The sequence below is a fragment of the Octodon degus genome, unplaced genomic scaffold (assembly GCF_000260255.1).
Source record: "Octodon degus isolate 3935 unplaced genomic scaffold, OctDeg1.0 scaffold00046, whole genome shotgun sequence".
Classification (NCBI taxonomy): domain Eukaryota; kingdom Metazoa; phylum Chordata; class Mammalia; order Rodentia; family Octodontidae; genus Octodon; species Octodon degus.
In genome coordinates, this window is record NW_004524622.1 from 14265466 (window position 1) to 14272695 (window position 7230).

At 41.0% G+C, this 7230-nt stretch overlaps 1 pseudogene; it reads left to right on the forward strand.

The window, feature by feature from the left end:
• Positions 1 to 5585: 5585 nt before the first annotated feature.
• LOC101578106 lies at positions 5586 to 6165 on the forward strand (annotated as a pseudogene).
• The last annotated feature ends 1065 nt before the right edge of the window (positions 6166 to 7230 follow it).

Sequence of the window (7230 nt, forward strand, 5' to 3'; positions counted from 1 at the left end):
GTCTGGTCTTGGGGAAGAACATTTACAACCTAAAGGAGGTTCATTATAGGCGCTCTGCCCAAGAACACCTGTCTTCAAGTGTTTACCTTTTTTAGGTGCAAAAAGTTTTTTTCTACACACTCAACAATCTGTCCCTTAAAGGTAAAGCTTTAACCTGGGCAGCTAGAACCCCCACCATGGGGGGGGGGGTTCTAGCTGCCCAAGTCCTCAAATCCTAACTTGGGGATCAATTCAGAATATTTTTTACAATTCTCAAAGTCTCAGATCCAAGAAGTGGTTCTTCTTCACTCAAACACATTAAACTCATAAAACATCCTAAAACTCAGAAAACTACACATATAAACTTGTTGCTGTGCTTTGTTTAGGTTTTTTTTTCCTCAGAAATATTCTTGCAGCCAAAAATAGAACATTTTCCATTCTGGGGAATAAGCAACAACCATGAGAATTAAAGTAATGCTTCATGCCTTTCCAGAAAATTCCAGCCAAACACGCACACTCATCCACACACACATAAGCCACTTGCAAGTTCTAAAAAGCTGCTTTCTGTAGGTAATACTGTGGTCAGAGCCAAAATCCCTCTGTTTATTTTCTATCCATGAAAGTTATCAGGAAAGAAGCACAAGAGCACCACAAGAACACTTTATAAGAAAAATTTGACTTACTCCAGGGCAAGAATTTTGAAAATAGCCCCATTGTCCTCTCCTCCTCCCACTCACCATCATCCCAGAATTCCTCTCTCAAGACTTACTCTAAAATTCCAAGTCTTCCCTTGGAACAAAGTTCATGGCCTTTATTCTAGGCAGCTAGTGTCTAGTAACTTGCTGTGAGGTCTTTCCAAACGTACTCTTTCAGTAGAATCAAACTGGAAAATTTAGGAAAATATTCTCAGTCTGCAAGGAAGTATAACATGTGGATGAAGTCAGACTTGGACTTAAGTAAAGCGCAGAATAACATGGATATTGAAATTATCCTCCTGGCACAAAATATGGGAATATTTCAGGCTCTTTTCACTGTTCTAAAATATTATTGTCAGCATTTCTAAAATTTTAATAAGAATTGCATCGCTACAATGTTGTGTCACTGTCTTTATATTTGAACATACAAGCCAGTGAATATCCTCTGTCCTTGCAAAACAGAGATTGGATAGCCATAAATTCTGCAGGGACTTAGTAAATGAAACGATCTTTAAAGTAACTGGATCTAGGCTGGCAAGACAGCTCAGCAGCTTAAGCACCTGCCTGGCAAATGCAAGGTTCTGCATTTGATTCCTGGTACTACAAGTAATAATAATGATGATAGTATTAATGATAAAGATCTATGCTTTTAAAAAAATAAAATGGGGCTGGTGAGATAACTCAGTGATCTAAAGCACCTGCTTAGACAAGCAAGTGCAGGGACCATGGTTTGATCTCCAGCACCGCATGCTGTGCCAGCCCCAGCCCCAGGGTGGGCTGAGCTGGCCACCCCCAAAAAAAAAAAAAAATAATAAAATAAGATAACTGGATCTATCAAAGACAGAAAAAGCAGAGTATGTGAAAGAAAAGTCAAGAAGAGGGAAAGGCAGGAGGAGGAAGGAAATGAAGTGGAAGGCAGAGGAGAATCGGGACAGCAGATATCAAGGGATGGGTCTCTGGAGGCAAAGAGAAGCAGGCAGGTGGACCCACAAGGACCTGTGGGAAGACAAGTATGGCAAGACAGAGATGATGGGAAAGGGAGAGAGGAAGGCAATGTAGCCTAATGGCTGAAGTGGGGCCAGGGGAGATGGCTCACTGGCAAGGGCAAAGGTCTGAGTTCAATCCCCGGTTCTGCTAAAAAACAAAACAAAACAAAAAAAAACCTAATGGCTGAAGATCAGTTACTTACAAGCTAGGTTACACACACACACACACACACACACACACACACACACAGAGCAAAATAGAAGAGGGATGAGTAGGAAGTTAGAAGTTCATATACTTCCCCAAACTATATATTTCATTATTTCAAAACTATTTTAGTATATATGCTAATTAGTTCAATGTATATTACCAATCTATCTTAGATCATTGAAAACAAAGTTTTGTGCTACTGTTTGTTTCTTTTTGTTAAGAGTCTTTTGGTTTATCTTGTGCTTTGAGTAACTACTTTGAAGATAATGATACACAGTGTATTAACCACTGTTAATCTCATCATTTTTGTTATGAATTTTTGGAAGTTTGGGGGGCTTTTTAAAAATGAAAGAAAAAATATGAAATGGTAACAGTAACATTCATGGTGTATGCAGATAAACTGATGAAATGACCTAATACATAAGATGGTGCTGAATAAGATTGAACAAAAGATTGGCTCGCATTACTGCTGAAAGACAGGCATGTTGCATATTTTCCACAGAGAACATCTGCATATGAGTTACACCTTCATGATATTGCCCTTGAGGTCTAGTACACATGGAGGCCTAGAAAGGAGGAAGCCGCGAGCCTACATGAGCACTTTCAAGGAAGGGCGTGCAGTCCAAGCATCTAGATGCGCACAAGAACTTGGAACAGTTAGCTGGCCCCAGATACCAAACAACAGGAAGGGCTTCATGGCTGGTAACTTGTCACAGCCACTTTCCAGCTGACGCTTCCCTCCTTCAGGAAACCTGGCCCAAGCAACTCTGGAAGCCTGCACACATGTAGTCCTGCCCAGACTAACTTGCCAAGCCTTCCACCAACTGTGCTAGGTAATTTTCCAACATGCATTCCTTGTTCTTACCATTCTGCCTTTCTGCATTTGCTCAAGCTGCTTTCTCAGCCTGGAATTCCCTTTTGTACTTCTTTAGTCTATCAAGCTGTGAGTTGCCCATCCTGGCAAACGTTATACTGCTTTTAGTGTCCTCTCTTTGCTTTTTCCCCACTTTCTGTCCTTTTGGTGTAACATGGTAAATGTGTAACCCTTGCATGGGCTGAATGATGTCCTCTAAAGATGGTATTTTTGAAATCTAGACCTTTCCTGTATGGGACCTTACTTGGAAATAAGGTCTTTACAAACACAATCCAGGGCAAATGAGGCCCCTGGGGTGGGCCCTAACCTGACTGGTGTCCATCGAAAAAGGAGAGATTGGATCACATGCTCAGAGGGGTGAGTGAGGAGAAGGCACTGTGTAGACAGAGGACTGGAGAGCTGTGTCTAGGTGTGGAGGAATCCCAAGATGGCCACATGCCACTGGAAGGCAGAAGTAAGCAGCAAGCAGATCCCCCTGAGAAGGCAGCCTCCCTCCTGACACCTTGACTTCAGACTCCACCTCTGGACAGCCCCACAACACAGTTCTATTACTTAGAGCACTGAGGTTGCAATGTTTTATTACATTGGCCCTGGGAAAGTAAAACTTACCTCAGGTACACACTGGGGCCTGGTCTCTGCCAAATTCCTGAGATCAGGAACAGAATCTCATTTGCCCTTGGATCCTCAGGCTCTCACTTCAACTGGCAGGTCAAAAGCCATCTAACATCTTATCAAGTAACCCTTCAGGAGCCTCAACAAATCCCTGCTTATAAGGTAAACCCAACTCATCACCTGTTTCAGTAAATAAAGTTTTTTTTTCAGAACAGAGCCACACTTATTCATTTGTTTTGTCTGGGGTTGTTTTCATGCTGTAACTCCAAAGTTGAACAATTGCAACCAAGGCAGTATATAGCCTACAGAGCCTAAAATATTTACTCTCTGACCCTTCACCAAAAATTTTTATTCAGGGGCAAAACCATACATTTATATGCACAAGATGGGTAAGGCAATGATCCTGAGAATCTCCAGCAGGTTTTGGAAACTAGCAGTTAATTGGTAGGATTCTCACCCTGACTAACTATATATGCTGATACCTGTGAACTAAGCAACTGCACTGAAGATAGTCATGCTCGGAATGCCTGTCATTCTGGTCTTCCAAATACGTAGTGTTTGTCATGTCATATCAATTACTGATATACTGTCTCTCAAGTAAGTGTTTGTTTTAAAAAGAGGGTAATAAATGAAAACAAGAGACAAGAAAAAAAAGTCATAGGACTGTCCTGTTACAATGCTGTATATGGTTAGACTTCTAAATTTCTGTGTAAAAATATGTAATTGTTTATTCCTGTTTATTTTTTTTCTTCACATTCTGTAGGGATTTAAAGTATAACATATCAATACTTGATTGAAAATACCTGTTCCATGCTATGTCTAAGATGTTTGATAGACAGATAGTGAGGTTAAGCTCAATTGCCTATGTTGTAGGGTAATAATATCATTAAGCTTCTCCTCTGCAGGGTTAAATACTTAAGTTTGCAGACCAAAAATTAGAGAAAAAGAAGGGCTGTAAGGACAGCCAACATTTTGGCCCTAGCCTTTCAAGGTCAATGAGGACTCAGGTCATAAGAGAACATGTACTAAAACATCCTGTAACTCAGTGATATCCCAAATTTTCTGATCAAGGAGATTATGGGGCCACAGAGGAAAGTGATCAATGATGTAGAGTGTGCCTAAGAAGAGTCACATGGAGAGAAAACATTCTCTCAGGCTTTCACAGAGAACAAATTGGTCAAGCAATGGCCATGACTCATCCACACTGCTGACACTGACAAAGGATCTACAAACTGTGTGCTACAGGGCTACAGGGTAAATGCTGAGGGGATTTGACTGACTTTGTCAAATACAAAAGTTACATTTCTTGTTATATAGGTCTTGCTTTATCTTGGTCTCAATCATCCAGCAGAAAAGTATAAAAACGAGGTATAAAAAGTAAAGCCATATTAATATGCTGAGCTGTGAAAGGCTCAAGTCAACAACTTCTAACATTGCCAGTCCTACAGATAATGCACTACTATTATGGACTACTGGGCTATATTGGATTACTTCGCTGAATTCACGCACCTACAATATTTAAATGGCAATTTAATACCCTTCTCTGACAAAAGTAAACAAAAAAGGGGATATAAATGAAGGACCATTTTGTATCTGTATATACAAAATAGGATAGATAAACAGCTACTTTCTCTTAATTCAATGAGAAGAAAGATTTGTACTAATAGTGTTTGGACAGGATATCCTGTCTACATCTTGTACTATGAATAACCACTATGAAGACAGTATGCAATGTATTAATTATTAAAACTGTCCTACTAATCGGTTTTGAAACTGTCTTGTTGCTATTTGTTTCTCAATAAAATTAATAAATTAAAAAACTTTTATTGACTCTTAGTCTAAAAGAAAGAAATGTGATGATAGAATAAAATACATACTGTAGGCGAGTCCCAGCTGCTCTGGGGGCAGGTGCGGCAGCGGCCTAGTGCAGTGGCCTGCACCTTCCGCACGCCACCAAGATGCCCAAGAGGAAGGTCAGCTCGGCCCAAGGGGCAGCGAAAGAGGAGCCCAAGAGGAGATCAGCGGCGAGGTGGTCAGCTCAACCTGCTCCTGCAAAAGTGAAAACAGACCCAAAAAAGGCAGCGAGAAAGAATAAATCTTCGGAGCAGCAGGACGGCGGTCCCACGGATCTGTTTTTGTTTCAACAGTGTTTGGACAGAACAGACCTGGGGACTCCCTCTTTCATCTTCCCATCCACCTTCCAGGTACAAGTTTCGGGACCATCTCCTTCCAGGACCGGACAACACTGTTCTTTTGTGGATAGCTCCTTATTGCTGATCAGCCATGACCTCTCAGATTCGTCAGAATTATTCCACCGAGGTGGAGGCTGCTGTCAACCGCTTAGTGGACCTGCACCTGCGGGCCTCCTCCACCTACCTCTCTCTGGGCTACTACTTTGACCGAGACAATGTGGCTCTGGCGGGCGTGGACCATTTCTTCCATGAGCTGGCCGAGGAGAAACGCGAGGGTTCCGAGCATCTCCTAAAGATGCAAAACAGGCACGGCGGCCGTGTGTTCTTTCAAGATGTGCAGAAACCACCTGAAGATGAGTGGGGTAAAATCTTGGATGCCACAGAAGCTGCCCTGGCCCTAGAGAAGAACCTAAACCAAGCTCTTCTGGACCTTCATGCCCTGGGCTCTGCCAAGACCGACCCCCATATCTGTGATTTCCTGGAGAACAACTTCCTAGACGAGGAGGTGATGCTCATCAAGAAGATAGGTGACCACCTCACCACCCTCGGCAGGGTGGCCGGTCCCCAGGCTGGGCTGGGCAAGCACCTCTTTGAAAAGCTCACCCTTAAGCAAGACTAGAAGGTCAGAGCCTAGCGGGCTCTGAGGGGCTCCTGCGTCGCCCGGCATCAGGGCTTTGACCCAGCCCTCTCCCTTCAGCCACTAGGCAGCTTGCTCACCTTTCTGGAGCCCCCTCCCAAATCTTGGACCAAAAGAAAATAAATCCTTTGGCAGAAAATAAAATAAAATAAAATAAAATAAATCTTCGGACAAAAAAAAAAAATGCAAGCAAATGGGAAAGGGAGACCAAGGGAAAGCAGGCCGAGTAGCTAATCAAGAAGACAAGAAAGACTGACCTGCAGGTAACGGAGAAACCAGAATGCAGCCACCGAGGCAGCAAAAGGAAAGAAGCCAGGTCTGATCCATCACACACCATGTCTGACCAGTGCTCCCTGTCTCCCTTCTTGGACAACCCAGAGAAGTATTTTTATCAACTATTTTGTAAATGCAAGTTTTTTAGTAGCTCTAGAAACATTTTTAAAAGGAGAGGATCCCACCTCATCGCATTTTTTTTTTTTTTTTAGTGGTTGCATAGTATCACCATATGGCTTATATTTTATTAACTGGTTCTTAACTGCTAAACTCTTTTTTCTTATAACATTTTTTGTAAATAAATTGTTTACAAACTTAAATGAATATAACAATAAAAATTGTCCAAAATAGAAATGAAGAACTTACAGATCAGTCATATAATAATTCACTCTGTGTCAAAATCAAGAAACTTATATTCATATAATTAGAATTGCCAAAGTAGAAAGAGGTAGGCAATAAATATTTGATTTAAAATTTCTGAATTTAGTTGAACTTATACCACATTACCAAGAAAAATGAACCTTTTGCATAAGAAATTTGAATAAAATCATACCCAGATGTACAAAAATGAAATTGTCCAAAACTTATTGTAAAGAAAAAAATCATTAAAGCATATGCATTAAAAAATTAGCTATGGAAGAACAAAATTAAATAGCATCTTATTCCACATTAGAAAAAAAAAAGACCAATTGTGTAAGAAACTACACTAATTAAAGTACTAAAAGAAAGAAAAAAATAGATCTGTCCTCTTTGAATTTTATATTTAGCAAACAT